Source organism: Barbus barbus (genome assembly GCF_936440315.1).
Source record: "Barbus barbus genome assembly, chromosome: 16".
In the NCBI taxonomy this organism is placed as follows: domain Eukaryota; kingdom Metazoa; phylum Chordata; class Actinopteri; order Cypriniformes; family Cyprinidae; genus Barbus; species Barbus barbus.
In genome coordinates this window covers 11067343-11085650 of record NC_136744.1, presented here as the reverse complement: position 1 = coordinate 11085650, position 18308 = coordinate 11067343, and the positions used below count along the sequence as shown (strand labels likewise).

The 18308-nt window shown below is 36.8% G+C and overlaps 1 protein-coding gene across 1 annotated transcript in view; it reads right to left on the bottom strand.

Annotated features, from left to right (window-relative positions):
* LOC306882435 (GDNF family receptor alpha-4-like) overlaps nucleotides 1-18308 on the bottom strand; it is a 132864-nt gene that overhangs the window by 18887 nt on the left and 95669 nt on the right. The gene's annotated exons all lie outside the window — the stretch shown is intronic.

Sequence of the window (18308 nt, the reverse complement as noted above, 5' to 3'; positions counted from 1 at the left end):
CATCCACATAATTACTTATTTGCTGAAAATGTCTTGATGAGTGATTTGACATTATCCCTTAAAATGTTTTTGAGTGAATTTGTTTGGTCGTCTTGTATCAAAGCCGCTGGTTTCTTTTATTTACATGTGGCAAGTAGCCATATAATGTACATCCAGGTGGTGGTGATTGGTGTAAAATAAACCCCTTCAAATGAATACAAAATCCCTCCAGTTCGCACCAGGGTTCAAATCACCCTGTTGGGGTTTGTTCTCTTATAAAAACTGACTGGATTTTCCCTTACTTAACAACGAGAATTTAATTTGTAACAGTATTTATTAATCATTCACTGTTTGGTCATGCTAGCTCATGTCTGTTAAATAATATTAGATGCAATATTTGATTTTAATAATGTATTAGTAAATGTTAAAATTAACATTAAATAAGATTATTAAACACTTTAGAAGTTTTTTGTTGTTTGTTCATGTAACCTAATGTAAACAAATATAACTTTATTGCAAAATGTTACTGATCTGTCATTCATAATAAACTGTTATACAACATTTACTGCTGTAAACAAAAGAGCAATATTATTACTTGTTTATGTGGGCGACTAAAGGAATAATTTACATGGCTTAACCTATGTCAACCTCATCCACTTTCCCTGACTTTTCACAATCACGCCACTTGTTTTCAGGGGGTCAGCAAGCTGCAAAGTGTGGAGGAATGAATGACAAACAACCTGAGCGCCAGATTTGTTCATCAAAGGACTATTTCATCCTTCCTGAAAATTACCTGTATATAACCACAAGCAAAACCAAACTGTTCCATTTTCTGATTGAAACAAATGTGAAATATATGAAAATAACCCCTATTTAAATCAGAGTTTCATGGCTGAGAATATTTATGAAAGTCTGATTTCCCATTATGCACTGCTGTTTTATCTCAAGGGCAATAATTGCATCTCAACATCTGTTTAACTGAAACACCACACCATGTGAATAACTTCAGCAGGTAAAAAATATTTCCAACAGCTGTCTATAAATTTCCCAATACAATGCATGTACTAGCTCAAAATACATTGAACAAAATTATAAACGCAACACATTTGTTTTTGCCCCCATTTTTCATGAGCTGAACTCAAAGATCCAAGACTTTTTCTATGTACACAAAAGGCCTCTATTTCTCTCAAATATTGTTCACAAATCTATCTAAATCCGTTTTAGTGAGCACTTCTCCTTTGCCGAGATAATCCATCCACCTCACAGGTGTGGCATATCAACTGATTAGACAGCATGATTATTGCACAGGTGTGCCTTAGGCTGGCCATAATAAAAGGCCAGAACGTTGTCCAGAATGCCGGGGTTACACCCCTACTCTTTTTCACTGGACATCCTGGGATTTTTAATGATCACAGAGAGTCAGGACCTCGGTTTAACGTCTCATCTGAAAGACGGTGCTTTTGACAGTATAGTGTCCCCGTCAATACACTGCAGGGTGAGAACCCCCTGCTGGCCTCACTAACACCTTTTCCAGCAGCAACCTAGTTTTCCCAGGAGGTCTCCCATCCAGGTACTGACCAGGCTCAACCCTGCTTAGCTTCAGTGGGCAACCAGTCTTGGGCTGCAGGGTGATATGGCTGCCGACATAGTCTTTGTTTAGGTTGCTAAGTGTTTGATATATGCAGTAAATATCTTCTATTGCTGTTTACATAATGAGATCTTAAATATCATGATCTCAGCACTGTTTAAAGGAGCTGAATGCAATAATGGTCTCTGCCTCAGACGTCCCACCCACGGACAACCCACCATCTGTGGACCTTTTGATGCACACAAAACTAGCAAGCATATTTGAAAAGTTTGGGTTTTTCCAAGCCAGTCTGTGATTGAAGCTGCCCCAGGAGCTGCTGATATAGTTCTCAGACGTATTTCAGTCTGTTCTGTTTACCTCCATAACTATCTGGTTTGGTTCAGCTACCAAATCGGACAGAAGGAAACTGCAATGACTGTCAGGACTGCTGAGAAGATAATTGGTGCTCCAGTGCCCACCCTCCAAGACCTATGCATCAGGAAACGGGCAGGAGGAATCACTTCAGACCACACACACAGGCTACTGCCTCTTTGAACAGTTGCTACAAAGAACTGAGCACTAGAACATCCAAGTTTTTTTCCCTCAGGCCATCTACCTCATGAACAATTAAAACTGCCTCATGGGTCTCCCCATAGTGCTGCATTTCTATTGTGAACAATATGTCAATTCAACTCAAATATTTATTCAATTGCATGTACATATTCTATACCTGTACATTGAGAAAAAGTCATACAGTTTAACATACTTTAAAAAGAGTAACCATTATGTAAATAATATACTTTAAAAGAATGTACTGAAGTGCCAAATTAATGTAATGTTTTCGGACACCTAATTGCAATTTAATGAAAATGCATTATAGTTTAAATCAAGGGAAGCCAACCCTGCTCCTAGAGAGCTACATCCCGCAGAGTTCAGCTTCAACCCCAATCAAACACACCTGAACCCGCTAATCAAGATTTTCAGGGTCACTTGAAAATTACAGGCAGGTGGATTGAAACAAGGCTGGAACTAAAGTCTGCAGGAAGCAGAAGGTAGCACTCCAGGACCAGGGTTGGCTACCCTTGATTTAAATTTATACTGAATGTAATTAGGTGAACTTTAGACCCACTTAGGACATATTTATATGTAATTTCATAATTACTTATATTGTCTTAAGTTTATGCTGAATGAAAAGACAATGTTTGTGGTAAGCTGAAATGTATTTTAATGCCATTTGTATTGAAATTGTACCATGTATTAAATATATTTGTAAATATACATCTTCAATGAAGTTGCAATTTAGACTTTTTTATATGTAACTTAAAAAGTTTTATCAAATAACACTACACTTTAAATTATAATCTACTTTACATTGTGCATTTAAAGCAACTGTATGTAATTGGTTTACCTTGAAATATCAGTTTCAAAATCCTTCTTTTTAATCAGCTAAACTTAAACTCAAATGGATACCTGGACCATTTTCAATCATGGTTTCCGGCTGCATCACAGCACAGAGACAGCACTTATTAAGATAATAAATGATATTCACTTAAATTCTGATTCTGGCAAAATATTAGTGCTGGTACTACTAGATCTCAGTGCTGCGTTTGACACTGTCGATCATAACATACTTCTAGAGAGACTGGAAAACTGGGTCGGGCTTTCTGGGATGGTTCTCAACTGGTTCAGGTCATACTTAGAAGGGAGAGGTTGTAATGTGAGTATAGGAGAGCAAAAGGCCCTGTTCCACATGGAACACTTCATGTGCACTTGCGGTCTACGGACTTACAATGGCCGCCGCCATGTGTGTGTCCGTTAAGTCCACAAGACCGTAGGGCAGGGATCCTCAACGATCCTCAACTGGCCCAAGAGATCCACTTTCCTGCAGAGTTTAGCTGTAACCCTAATCAAACACACCTGAGCATGCTAATCAATGTCTTCAGGATCATTAGAAAATCACAGACAGTTGAGTTTGATCAGGGTTGGAGCTAAACTCGGCAGTGGATTGGCCCTCCAGGGTAAGGTTTGAGGAACCCTACCGTAGGGTGTCCCAATCGTCATTTTAGCGCTCAGAAGGGTGCTCGCGAGTGCCCCCTTTGCAGCCGCTATGTGCCTTTGATCCACACTTCTGCTGTGCCCGCACTGGGGTGAGCTCTAAAGGCTTGAAGGAATACGTATAGCGCTACTGAACATGCGCAGATCAATACAGTGTAATTTTTGTCACACTGTACAACAATAATTACAATTTTAATCATTATTGTAAGGGGTAGGTTTAGGATTGGTTTAGGTGTAGATGTTAATAAAACACAATCTAATAGGTAGAAAATTAATTTCATTGTTCATTTCCCGTCGGAGTTGTATCCCTTCTAGCCACAACCAGCTTTGCAGCAGACTTCTATCCGACAGTCAAAGCAGCATTACGTCACCAAAGTGCGGACTCAGAGAAAGACCTTGAGGGTTTAGGGTGCGATTTGGAACAGGGCCTGAAGTGAACGTCCATGAAATGCGGAGTACCACAAGGCTCAAGTCTTGCACCGCTCTTGTTTAGCCTGTATATGCTCCCACCAAGTCAAATAATGAGAAAGAACAAAATTGGCTATCACAGCTATGCTGATGATACCTAGATTTACCTAGCCTTATCGCCAAATGATTACAGCCCCATTGACTCCCTCTGCCTTTCATTGATGAAATTAACCTGTGGACGTGCCTGAACTTTCTTCAGTTAAACAAGGAGAAAAGTGAAGTCATTGCATTTGGAAACAAAGATGAAGTTCTCAAGGTGAATGCACACCTTGACTCTAGGGGTAGATATGCTCACTGTCACTGAATACAAACCTAACAGACCACTCAGATCATTAGGATCGAGTCAGTTAGAAATACCAAGAGTTCACACAAAACAAAGGGAGTCCGCTTTTAGCTATTATGCCGCCCGCAGTTGGAACCAGCTTCCAGAAGAAATCAGATGTGCTAAAGCATTAGCCACATTTAAATCCAGACTCAACTCATCTATTTAGCTGTGCATTTATTGAATTAGCACTGTGCTACATTCGAACTGATTGCACTGTATTTTATGTATAATCATTTTCTATTCTAAACTGCTTTAATTCATTTTAAATCAATTTTAAAATCATTTTAATATTTGTTTTTGTGTTAAGTTTTTAAATTCCTTGTTTTTGCTGTTGTGATTTATTTTTTATGATTATTTTACTTCCTTTTATGTAAAGCACTTTGAATTACCATAGTGTATAAAATGTGCTATATAAAAAAAACTTGCCTTGCCTTTATTTTTCTTGTGGTTTTCCTGTTTCTGTCACCAAGAGATAAAATGAGACAAGAAGAGAGGAGATTTGACATGATGAGAGGAGAGAAGACAGAACGAAATAAGATGTGACAAGACAAGACAAGAAAAGACGGCGGAAGAGAAGAGTTGAGACGAGACGAGAGAAGAGAAGAGAAGAGAAGAGAAGAGACCAGATGAGAAAAGACGAGATGAGACGATCTGTGCGGGAACCTTGCACATCATCTAAGCTATATTCCTAAATTAATTGACGTGTGTCACCACAATAACTAATCTCATTGTACCTAAAAAGAGACTAATCCAGTGTGGAAGATGAACCTGCTCAATGGATTATGTCATAATCAGATTATTTCTTCATGAAATATTGTATACGGGAATGGTTGAAGACTGACAAGCAGCCATTCTGAGAATCTTGCCGCAGTACAGCTGCTACATCAAAGCAGTGGTGCCCAAAGCAATTATGGGAAATCATCTAGTTTGTCACTCACATTGGTTCCAATACTTTACACCTCCCATCAGTGTGCTAAAATGAAACACCCACACACTTCAACAGAAGAATACCTACATGGACACACAGAGATAAAAGACAAAAACGCTGCCATAGAGATGGGGTGAGAGGCATTAACATCTGGTAATTAAGTTGATTAACTGCAACAATAAAGGCTCTATATGTGTGTGTGTGAGAGAGAGGAAGTCTCTCTGGTAGAGGTTGAGAGGACGACCAGCGCTCTCAGATCTTGCACCCTTGGGTAAGAAATTGACACAGCTCTCGCACACTTCCTCACAATTAGACCTGCATAGAGACCTTGTCGGCACAGAGATGTGCTAATGGTGCGGGTGTGTGAGAGAGAAAGCAAGCGAGCGCTGTCCCCTAGAGAGATACGGATCTACAATCCTCAGAGATGCCATCACAGAGAACCTCTGTGTCACTCAGCATTTACCAGGCAGCGTACTACAGTGTCCCCTAATCCTAACACACTGATAGTGTGCTTGCCTCTCTCACACAGTCTCCCCGTCCTATTGTGTGTCGCCCATTATGTCCTCGATGTCCATAGGCAATTCTAGACCCCATTTAGGAGGGTTTCAGCCACACTTGGTTTAATCTAGGCCCCTTAAAAATCTGTCATTATGTGATTTCTTTTCCGCTTGCTCAAAGCAGTGGTTGCTGTGAGCTATTTTAGGGTATTGTGCTCTAAATCCCTCAGCAAAAAGAACTTTAAAGTTAATTATCCATTGCTCTAGCAAGTGGCAGAACCGTGTACCCAAATGCTGATATACTTGTTGGCGTAGCAGCCATTACGCTATCTCACCTATTGTTAGAAAGTCCTAAGTTCATACATTTTATGTTTATTATTATTGCCCTTTTCTGTTTTGATAATAATGACTGTATTTAAATAATGACCAAGTTAGTATGAAGAAAAAAAACGTAGCACCCACTTGCTTTCAAAGTCTGTTACAACTACTGGGCAAACGTTGCGCCACCTAAATAATATTTATGAGCCAGGCTTATAATGAGGCCCTCTACACACATTTTCATCTCTGTCCTTCGACCCTTTATGATATTAATCTCCTGATGATTGTGATTTTTAAAATAATTTATTTTTAAAAACTGTCCATTTTTACAACCTTATGTTTCTATTTTTCTTGGCAAATGTTATGCTGTACATTGCAAAAAAAGTATTTTTGTCTTATTTTCAGTACAAATATTCTTATATCAAGATATGTTTACAAATTACATTAGATATTAAGTTTTATTTTCTTATTAAATTGATCAAAATTGAGTTTATGTTTAAAATTTGAAAGATATCTGCCAATGAGGGAAAAATATCTTGTTTTCCTTTTGAATTAAGTTTATTTTTCTCTACACCACTGGCTTTTTTTTTTTTCATTTTTTGAACGTAAATTTAATTTAAAAATAAAAATATATATGTAATTTTGCATCTCAGGTTAATGTATCCTGATTTAAAATGATTATTTATTTGTTCCTTAAAGCAAGAGAAAAATACAGAGTAATAATTTCACTTTTTGCAGTGCAATTCATTTTAATGAGCCAGGTTGACAAGGTTTACAATGTCCCCGCTAAGCATCCATTTTCGTATTGTTCTATTTTAATAGGTTTACTTTAAACATGTTATTGTTGATTTTGTGCCTGTGACCTGTTATATCTTTTATATCAAATTTGTATATCAGGATGAGACAGGTCTCAAGATATATATCTATGAAATAACATCTGATAGTTTGATAGGGAGCTGAGATTGAAATCGAGGATCGTCTTTATGCCTTCTCCCGCTCTCTTCTTGATTAGTGATGGTGTTTTTATGCTAAACAAGGGGAATTTGGTTCGGCTGGTTATTGATTGGATAAAGGAATCAAATGAAATGTAGAGGAGCTCATAATGATGGAGCGAGCGGAGCAGAGGAATGCTGATGACTCTCTGCTGTGCTCTGAGGAACCTAAAGAAACTGCTGTCAGATCAGATCTCGCAGCAGGCCTCAGATGGATCAATCAAGAGTCCAGCCTTTAAATCCGAGTGACTCCCTATACATACATTTGCCTGTGTAAATCCGGGAACGTGCATTGCGGGTCTCTCTCAGTCCAGTTGATTTGTCTCATTGTGACTGAGTTGCATCAGTCGCATAGCCTTGTCATCCTAGCCTTGAAACACTAATTGGAGTCACACACCCTCCCCCTCCTCCCCCTAATCTGTAATGATTGTTTTTGAATGAAACAGGACTGAACCATAGTGCTTCCACCCACAGAGTTTAGAAGTAACATTCAGTAACAGATTTTTGTTGTTATAATTAATCAATTATTGTTTAATTATGAGTAATTTAGCCCCATCTGTGGACCAACAAGTGGAACAAGCAGGTTTGCATGTTGATCTTACAAAACTTTAAAGTTGTATTTAATCAATTACTTTTAACAGACACGTAATGGGGCAATTAACTCTATAAATGCAAATTTCTAAGGTCTCTACATGTCAGCATGATCATAACTTTGCTGAATAACCTGTTGTACACAATCTACTACTTGTCTTCTGTCGTCTCACTGATAATTTATGCTTTTTTAATAAGTAAAAGTCCTCTTAGTAGAATTGTAAAAACGCCCTTATAGATTGTGGTACATTTCTTTTTGCTGTGATTTTATATAGTAAATGAAAGAATAACCTTTATATAGATCAAGAACATTTACTGAATTGGAGCAACTTGGGTTTACTTAATTATAAAATCATGTTAAAATGTAAATATCAGATATGATACATCAGGTTTTTGAGGAACAGTTATGTGTACATCTCTCAATAATCAGTGTATTGCATTTCATTAAAATGTTTGCCCCCAAAATAAAAACTACAAAGCTTTGATCTTAAAACTAAGCACTGCAATATTATCTTACTAAAACAGATTATTATGAGATATAGAGTGACAACTGACAAACTGCATTTTTATGTTAGTAGTCTGATATACTGTTATAAAGACCTCAGTGATTACAAGCTATCATAATTTCCTTTTACTTTGTGGCCATATAAATTATCAGCAACTGCACCAAACTGCATATTTTTGCTCCCTCTGGGCCTCTGACTAAAACTGAGTGTTTTTCGTCTAAAGGTTTAATAAACTGTTCCATTTCAGAAAATTTGATTCTCCTGACTATGATTTCATAATGTCAAGCTTGTAGCCTGGATTATGCTACAGTATGTGTATCTTAAGATGAGGCTAGCATTACTGCACTGACACCAAAACCAGCCAGTGTCAACAGTGACACCGCGGGCAAGACCGGAGTCCACCACGAGAGATTTACTGTTGATTAAAAACTACACTTACTACTATTGAGTCATCGAAGAGGTAGGAGGATAATGTTTATCGATGCAAGAAAGTTACTGAACCAGCCTTGCAGATAATGCCAATATTGAGAGATTCTGTTTAAAAGAGCGGCAGCTCCGTTTCCTAACAGGATAGCTCATTATCGAGCCTTCGTCAGTGGTCTAGGAGGAGAGTGTCGGTGGTCTAGGAGGAGTGGTCTAGGAGGAGAGTGTCGCTCATTAACAAATGATTTACTCCGGAGTTGTTTGAAAAATAGGCAGATAGTGTCAAGAGAGTGGCTTATGGACTTTCCCCATTATAAGGACGTGTGGTTTCTCCTGTAAACTTTTTTCCTCCTCAAAATCCTGAAGGTTGAAATGAAGTGGACTGGATGCTTTTATGACTATAGGCCAAGAATCTCTTAATCCATCCATGACTGCTGATCAGATCTCTGGGATGACCTGACAGTTGATTGGGAAATCAGGTCAGTCTTCACAAAACATGTAGTCTGTGAAACTTGCATATGATGCGAACCGACATAGAAGAATATTACAACACAAAATGCTTCACATGCATGTAGGGAAATGCTTGTCAAAAAGCCGTAGGCAGGGAATCACCCTGGAAGGATGGCCAGTCCATCACAGGGATAACCAATTTTAACAGAACAGCTTTACTGCCCCCCCCAAGAAATAATAATTCATATTCTTGTTAGGCAATTTGCTTCTATTTATTCCTACACACATGCTTATAGGATTTAGGGTTGTTCTGTTGTGGAATTTCATGTGTATTAAGAAATAATAATAAAATATTATGCCAAACCAGTTAAGGTTTTCTGTTCAAGAATTTTATTCTTAACATAAAACTGGAAAACAAAAATGGTCTGATTTACTCAATCATATTATTTGTGGTCTACACATCTAAAATGCAATTTTCTTCTAAATTTGATTAATTGCAAATAACATAACCTTCTAAAATGAGCAACACGTTAGATTAAGTTATGTAGGGTGAATGTGAACCAATCAAGTACTCAAAAATGATTGTTGAAAATGCTTACGTCACTGAAACTGTAGTTCCCAGCATTCTTTCGCAAGGGACTTAATAAAGAGAGTAAAAATTTTTATTTTAAGCGTTTTTGAGCAAGATGAGGGACTTGATAGTGTTGAATATTTCTTTATTATGGGATTCAGAAGCTTTTCAGTTACACTAGGTTGCCAATGTGGTGATAAGTGGTGCATTGTCTCTTAGCTTAAGGACATATAATGATGTTTATGCTGCTTTACTGAAAGGAAATGGTCACAACCACATGGACTTTGTTTGTGTTTTCACTGTTCCTGTCAGTTCGTTTGTTGTTATGGTTTCTGATTTGAGGTCTTCATTGAGTTCAGGTGCGTCCTCGTTTGGTCTGTGCATTTAAGTTTCTGTCTGTTCAGTTGAGTTTATCCGGTCTTGAGTCAATAACGCTTTGTCTTTGTGCTCTGTAAATTGGATTGTCCTTTGTTGGATTAAAGACTTTGAAGTGTTAGTAGTTAGTAGTGTTAGTAGTGTTAGTAGTAGGTTAGTAGTGGTTAGTAGTGTATAGGTTTATAGTGTTTTTTACTTCGTTGTTGTATGTCTGTATTTATGTAGCACCGTGGTCCTGCGAGACACGACATTTCGTTCCACTGTATGTCCCCACATGTAGCGGAATGACAATAAAGCTCAACTTGAACTTGAACTTGAAACCATCATCTTCTTCGTCACTGTGTGTTTAAGTCAAAGTAGCTGTGACAGGCATATACTATTTAGCAGTTTGCAGGTATTGCTCGCTCATTCTTAACTAGTAGAGTCTTATAATTTAGGGATGAGACACCAAAATATAAGAAATATAATAAATCTTGTCAGAGTGCCATATAAAATCATTGAGACTACTTAATTGGGAAGTATAAAAATAACTTGAAGTTATGTTTCTATAACTTAATTGATTCATAGAATCACAGAGTACATGATTCAATTATGTAAATATAACACACATTTTCTTTCGTTATAATATCAGTACAGCTGTATCACAGAGACATGTCTGACTTTACGCCACCCAAATAAAAAAAAACTTAAAAATGAATTTCAATTCAAAAATTAAAAATATGCACATCATAGAATCGTAAAGACATTGTAAGCCTGAAATGCATTTTTAATGTATTTTTTTATTATTATTAATTTATTATTAATTATTCGATCTTGACTAAATATAATTTCTTGTACGTCAAAAATACAAATATATTTTCAGATTTTTAACCCCCTTGGCATTTTTTTTCCCTTAATTTAAGCATATTTTGTAAGGCTTATCCTAAAAACAAGAAAACATTTCAGGTGTTCAATATATATATATATATATATATATATATATATTTAGATATATTCTCTGAAAACAATAATATGCAATTTTGCTTAGTTATTTTTTTCCTGGAGAACGAGATCAAAATACTGGCTAAGAAATGATTTTTGCAGTGTAATCCCACAAGGCTCCGTATAAAGTGAGTGTCTATATGTGTCTGAGACAGGGACGTGCAGAGAGTTCCTCAGGGGCAGGGGCTCAAATGTAAAATAGGGGCAATGTAAAAAATGAATTAATAAAAATTATAGGTCAAAAGTCTGGATACATTACTATTTTATATTTTTGCATGAAGTCACTTATGGTTATCAAGCCTGCATTTATTTGATCAAATTTTTAATATACTTTAAAATACATTTTATGCAATTTTGATTTATTATCAATATTGGAAACCTGTGATATTTTTTCAGTATTCTTTGATTAATAAAAAGTTTAAAAAGCACAGCATTTATTTAAAATATAACTTTTGTTAGAATATATGGTGAAAAGCTTGAGGTCAGTTTTTTTTTGTGTGAAAGAAATTAGTTTTCATTCAGCAAAGATTTTCTAAATTGATAGAAACAGCGATAGTAAAGATTGACATTGTTAGAAGACATCTCTATTTTGAATAAATACTGTTCTTTTAATTTTTTTATTTATCAATGAACCCCAAAAAAGTATCACAGGTTCCAAAAAAATAAAATAATAATAATAATAATAAACAAATGAATAAATAAAAAGCAGCACAACTGTTTCAAATATTGATAATAAATCAGCATATTAGAATGATTTCTTGAAGGATCATGCACTGAAGCCTGGAGAAATGATGCTGAAAATTCAGCTTTTAATCACAGAAATAAATTATATTTTAAAGTATATTAAAATAGATTAACATTCTTTAAAATTGTAATAATATTTCACAATATTATACAAACCCGATTCCAAAAAAGTTGGGACACTGTACAAATTACGAATAAAAAAGGAATGCAATAATTTACAAATCTCATAAACTTATATTTTATTCACAATAGAATATAGATAACATATCAAATGTTGAAAGTGAGACAATTTGAAATGTCATGCCAAATATTGGCTCATTTTGGATTTCATGAGAGCTACACATTCCAAAAAAGTTGGGACAGGTAGCAATAAGAGGCCGGAAAAGTTAAATGTACATATAAGGAACAGCTGGAGGGCCAATTTGCAACTTATTAGGTCAATTGTCAACATGATTGGGTATAAAAAGAGCCTCTCAGAGTGGCAGTGTCTCTCAGAAGTCAAGATGGCAAGAGGATCACCAATTCCCCCAATGCTGCGGCGAAAAATAGTGGAGCAATATCAGAAAGGAGTTTCTCAGAGAAAAATTGCAAAGAGTTTGAAGTTATCATCATCTACAGTGCATAATATCATCCAAAGATTCAGAGAATCTGGAACAATCTCTGTGTGTAAGGGTCGAGGCCGGAAAACCATACTGGATGCCCGTGATCTTCGGGCCCTTAGACGGCACTGCATCACATACAGGAATGCTACTGTAATGGAAATCACAACATGGGCTCAGGAATACTTCCAGAAAACATTGTCGGTGAACACAATACGCCGTGCCATTCGCCGTTGCCGGCTAAAACTCTATAGGTCAAAAAAGAAGCCATATCTAAACAGGATCCAGAGGCGCAGGCGTTTTCTCTGGGCCAAGGCTTATTTAAAATGGACTGTGGCAAAGTGGAAAACTGTTCTGTGGTCAGACGAATCAAAATTTGAAGTTCTTTTTGGAAAATTGGGATGCCATGTCATCCGGACTAAAGAGGACAAGGACAACCCAAGTTGTTATCAGCGCTCAGTTCAGAAGCCTGCATCTCTGATGGTATGGGGTTGCATGAGTGCGTGTGGCATGGGCAGCTTACACATCTGGAAAGGCACCATCAATGCTGAAAGGTATATCCAAGTTCTAGAACAACATATGCTCCCATCCAGACGTTGTCTCTTTCAGGGAAGACCTTGCATTTTCCAACATGACAATGCCAGACCACATACTGCATCAATTACAACATCATGGCTGCGTAGAAGGAGGATCCGGGTACTGAAATGGCCAGCCTGCAGTCCAGATCTTTCACCCATAGAAAATATTTGGCGCATCATAAAGAAGAAGATTAAGACAGTTGAGCAACTAGAAGCCTGTATTAGACAAGAATGGGACAACATTCCTATTCCTAAACTTGAGCAACTTGCCTCCTCAGTCCCCAGACGTTTGCAGACTGTTATAAAAAGAAGAGGGGATGCCACACAGTGGTAAACATGGCCTTGTCCCAACTTTTTTGAGATGTGTTGATGCCATGAAATTTAAAATAAACTTATTTTCCCCTTAAAATTATACATTTTCTCAGTTTAAACATTTGATATGTCATCTATGTGGTATTCTGAATAAAATATTGAAATTTGAAACTTCCACATCATTGCATTCTGTTTTTATTCACAATTTGTACAGTGTCCCAACTTTTTTGGAATCGGGTTTGTAGTTTTTTTGTATTTTTGATCAAATAAATGCAGGCTTGATGAGCATAAGACACTTTCATAATGCTGCACAATTATCAAAATGTCAATATAATAAAGTCCTTTCATGTCACCATTTCGCCAGATGGCACTTGGGCTTCATTAACTATGATAGTTTCATGAAATACTAAATGGTGCATCATACATAAATGTAGTGAATTGAATACTGATTACCATTATTGCATTGTGCATTGCTTTTGTAGTCATTTAGCATCTATTTTCTCAGCGATGTAATTTGATTTATAAAATGAGACAAACCGCAGATCCAGATTGCTCCACAAATAAGCTCGTCTGTCCCATGCAATTTTCAACGGTTTTATGAATAAGAGCGGAATAAGACCGCTCCACTTCACATTATTGTCCAATGAAATTTGAACTTGTGCCAGATCATGATTGGTTGGTGTGACAAACGGGCATTGATGAATTATGCAATATTCTAAAATATATAATATATGGATTTATAATTAAATCGACACACTAGATTTGATGATTGCATTTTTTTTAAAGTATTGTTTGGTTTATTTTTTTCCTTCCGTGACCCACTCACTGAACGAACTATATTTGAGAGCCTAGGTTTCCGAGCAGACTGTGGAATATCAGTCAGTCAGTCAGATTAACAGATATGTAAAAAAATAAACAGGAATTTTCCGAGCGATTAGTTACCATTTTGTACACGTTGTCATGTTAATTATAATTCAAATGCATTTTGTTTTATTGACTGCAATATCTTTGCTATTTGTCTGAGAAGGGCACTTTTGAATAATTTTGAAAAAGGGCATGGGCTTGAGCCCCCAAAGCCCCCCCTTCTGCACGTGCCTGGTCTGAGAATCCATACAGGGATGGAGAGTCCAATCTCCTGTGGCCACCCAGCAACTGAGCTGTTAAATAGGTCAACAATGTAGGTCAGGTGTCCTCTTAATACGAGCATGTCTGTGCTTCACAATTTGGATACTACACCTGCCAGCCCAACTTCCTTCACGAAAAAGAATTGCAGTTTATTTTTCTTCTCATTGTTTTCCTGTCACATCCTTGCCGTGTCTGTGCGAGTAGGTGTCTACATGCGTATGGGCATGCTTTCACATCTGTGTGTGCATATATGAGCTTGTACGTCCACATCTCAGGAGACCATGTCAGTTTTAGGAAGAATTACACTGTCTGTCAGAAACTCAGACATATTCGCTCGCAAGCTCTATTTACACAGATAGACAAAGTACGGATGAATCTGTCATAAAGCTGTGTTCCCATCATCCCCCCTCCTCTGCATCAGGTTCAGACAGGAAATGCAACATCCCAAACATTGGGAAAGCAGCAATTAGCTCCGTCTGATGGGCACTGCTGGGACTCTTAAACACAGGCCTCGAACAGCCTTGATAGATCTTTTCAAGGTAACATGCTTGTTTGCAGGTGTGTATGTTTGCATTCCCGTGCGTGTTCAGAGTGATTATTTTTCAGTCTCAAGAATGAGGCCTGCCAGAAGCGGAAGAGAAAACAGTTATGTTGAAATGACACATGCTGCAAATTGCAATCAACTTTTCTATCATGTCTCCAAAGCAGACGTTTGAAATCTGAAGCAACATCCTCAAGGAGAAAAAAGAGCATGGAGTGAAAAAGGGCTGGTGAGGAGCAGAGGACACGCACAGATCTGGATTTAAATGTGAACCATTCCTCTGCTACACTGCTTTTAAGAAAGGAAAGATCAGGCTCTTTACGGTGTGTCCACACACACACACACACACACTAAGGAGATGTGTGTGTGTGTGTGTGCGTGTGTAAATAAAATGGCATATTAAAGGTTTTATCAGTGCCACAGCTCAGTGCTACAACGGACATGGCTGAGATGCTTCATTCATGGTGTGAAAAGGGTTTAACTCAGCTTGCTCTTTAAGCCTCCTCCACATCTCTAAATGCACACACACATGCACACATGCACACAAATAAACAAGGCTCATTTTGTGAGAGCTGAATATAAATCAATGTGTTCAGAGTGTGAAGATATGTGTTGTGTTAATGGTGCTGTGGGGCAGATTAGATTACATCAGGTTTCGCTTAACCTGATCAGAATGGCTGTTTCATATGAGATGTTTGTGTAATTACTCAACATCACATGCATTTTTTTGCCAATTTTTTTTTTCTTTGTTTAAAACTTGATTTAAGGTACTGTTAAGATCAAAATGATCTAAAATAGGATACAATCAAAGAAAATTACCCTATTACTGGGTATTTCTTGCAATAGAAAGCCTTCTTGTAACAGAAATGTGCACAAAACAAATAGGAAGAGAACTGATAGTATCTCAATGAGGAAGTAATAGCACATAATGTGGGCCACACTGTGACTGCAATCATTGTTGTTTTGATAGTATTTTCCAGTCTTATCTAATCAATAGTAATGTCTTTAGAATGACTTACAATGCCTTATTACAGCAAATATATTATGATGATCATGATCAAAAGCATTGGTCACAGTTGATGGCTCTAAAACAGTGATTCCCACACACACGGGAAACTTCAAAATATTTTGATTTCAGATATTTGTGTCATCTTGTTTGGATAAAATTAAACATTACAGTTTTAGGTTGGTAAGATTTAATTATTATTTTTTAAAGTCTCACCTAGGCTACATTTATTTGATCAAAATACAGTAAAAACATACGATTTTCAGCCCCATTCAGTGTAACATTCAGAAATCATTCTAATATACTAATTTTCTGCTCAAGAATCATTTCTTATTATCATCAATGTTAAAAAACAGGCGTTCTGGATAATATTATTTCAGGATTCTACTGATAAATAGAAAATTCAGAAGAACAGCATTAAAATTGAAATCTTTTGCAACATTATACAGTCACTTTTGATTCATTTAATGCATAGTAAATGCAGTTGTGAAATAAAGTATTCTGTTATTTATCAGCTTCAGTTTGAATTGAATGATCTAGCGAGTCTGAATGGTGAGTCTTTTCACCAACTGTATTAACTGATTATTTAAATAATATTGGTGTAAATAATATGCAGTAATATGAGCTTAAAGGAACATATTTCATGTTAATGAACCTTAATGTAAGACAAAAGTTGGGAAAACCTGCTCTAAACATTTATTGCTGTGTCTCATCTTGCCTCTGATGAGTAATATTCACCACTGTGATTTGGGTATCGCACCAGATTGAACTGCGATGTGGAAAACATTCAAATTAATTTGTGAGTAGTAAGTCTGAGCTTCCTCACATACATTTTTATAATCTCTCAGACAGAGTATTCCTCACGATGTCTCTCCCGGCAGCTCTGAGCCGTGTACTCGCTCTCCACCATCTCACATTGCTTCTGGCAGGTGTCTTCCTTTGTATGGCAGGCCATGGTATTCATATTTCATATTACACTCGGTTTGTAATTTCTTTTCCTCCCCACATCATTTTGCTCAGTGTGTGATTCAGTCTCTTTAGCCCCATATGCGGCCCTCTGGATTATAAAATGAAAATGCATAACGGAAATATTGAATTTAGGCAAACTCTGTCAGTCTGTTTTTCACACTCTTTCAATATCTCCCGCTCTCTGTCTCTATCTGTCAAATATGGATGCTGGCAATCTCTCTGCCGCTCCGAGGACACCCACAGAGACAGAAGCTGATTCCTGTCTCTGGCATTGCTGTGGAAGCAGGCTTCTGTGTGTGTTTGTGAGAAAGATACACAAACCGATGTGTGTACAGACAGGCCAATGTCCTTGTTGTAATGTTGTCCTACTCTAAGAGTAAAACGGCAATATATCTAACTAATATGTCCAACTTAACTGCCACATTTCTGTCAATGATGTGTCTTTATTGTTGTTGTTAAGAAAATGAGACAGCTTAACCAAATCCAGAGAATGAGTCACAGCGGGTGTTTTAACGGATTCAAGTGTGTTAAAACTGAAATTGCAGTGATTTAAATAACCTCACAGAGCTGTTTGTTTGTGTCAAAGCTGTGGCCCAGTGGGCAATTCTTTTATGACACATAAAGTGCTGTTGTGTTTGAGTTTGAATTTCTCGGTCCTTGCGCTTTCCTAATTAGGTCTAGTTTGCACTACAGTTAAATAGATTCTGTTAACATTTACTCATTTGTTCCAAACCTGTATGACTTTCTTCTTCTGTGGAACATAAATGTAGAACATAATATATCACAAAATGTCTGTGTATTTTTTGTCCGTTCATTGGAAGTCAATAGTCCTATTTGGAGGGGACTAGTTTTCTAAATGACATATGAGTTAAAATTCTTATCACATCTATTTTTATGTTCCTTTTTGGACGGGACTAACATCTACAAAGGCAGGAGTGCATGTTTTCTAGATGTGGCCATTGCAGAAATTCATGTGTTGTGGTATGCACAAAAAAAGTTTACATACTTTGCTCTCCTTAATAAATTGTATTATATTTTTCATCGGATGCAGTCCATATTGAAAGGTGCGGTGTGCAAATGGTAGCTCAGGTTAGTCAAATTTCACACAAAGCGCTGGGATAATGTATCATATATCTTATGTATGTATTTATTTATTTATTTATCATTCAAATATCATACTTTATAATATGAACACTGATGCAGTATGGTTTAAATTATTTTATGTCTTTTATCTCTGAAAATGATTGAAACAACCTCTTATGCACAAGGAAAACATTTAACTATTTGGTTAGTTATAACAGTTTCCAATATTTCTGTAATAAAAGTGTTCATATTGTATGTCAAATGCAACCAGTTAGTGTACAGCGCTTAGCAGTTTTCAAAAAGGATTTACAAAACAACTTTTGGA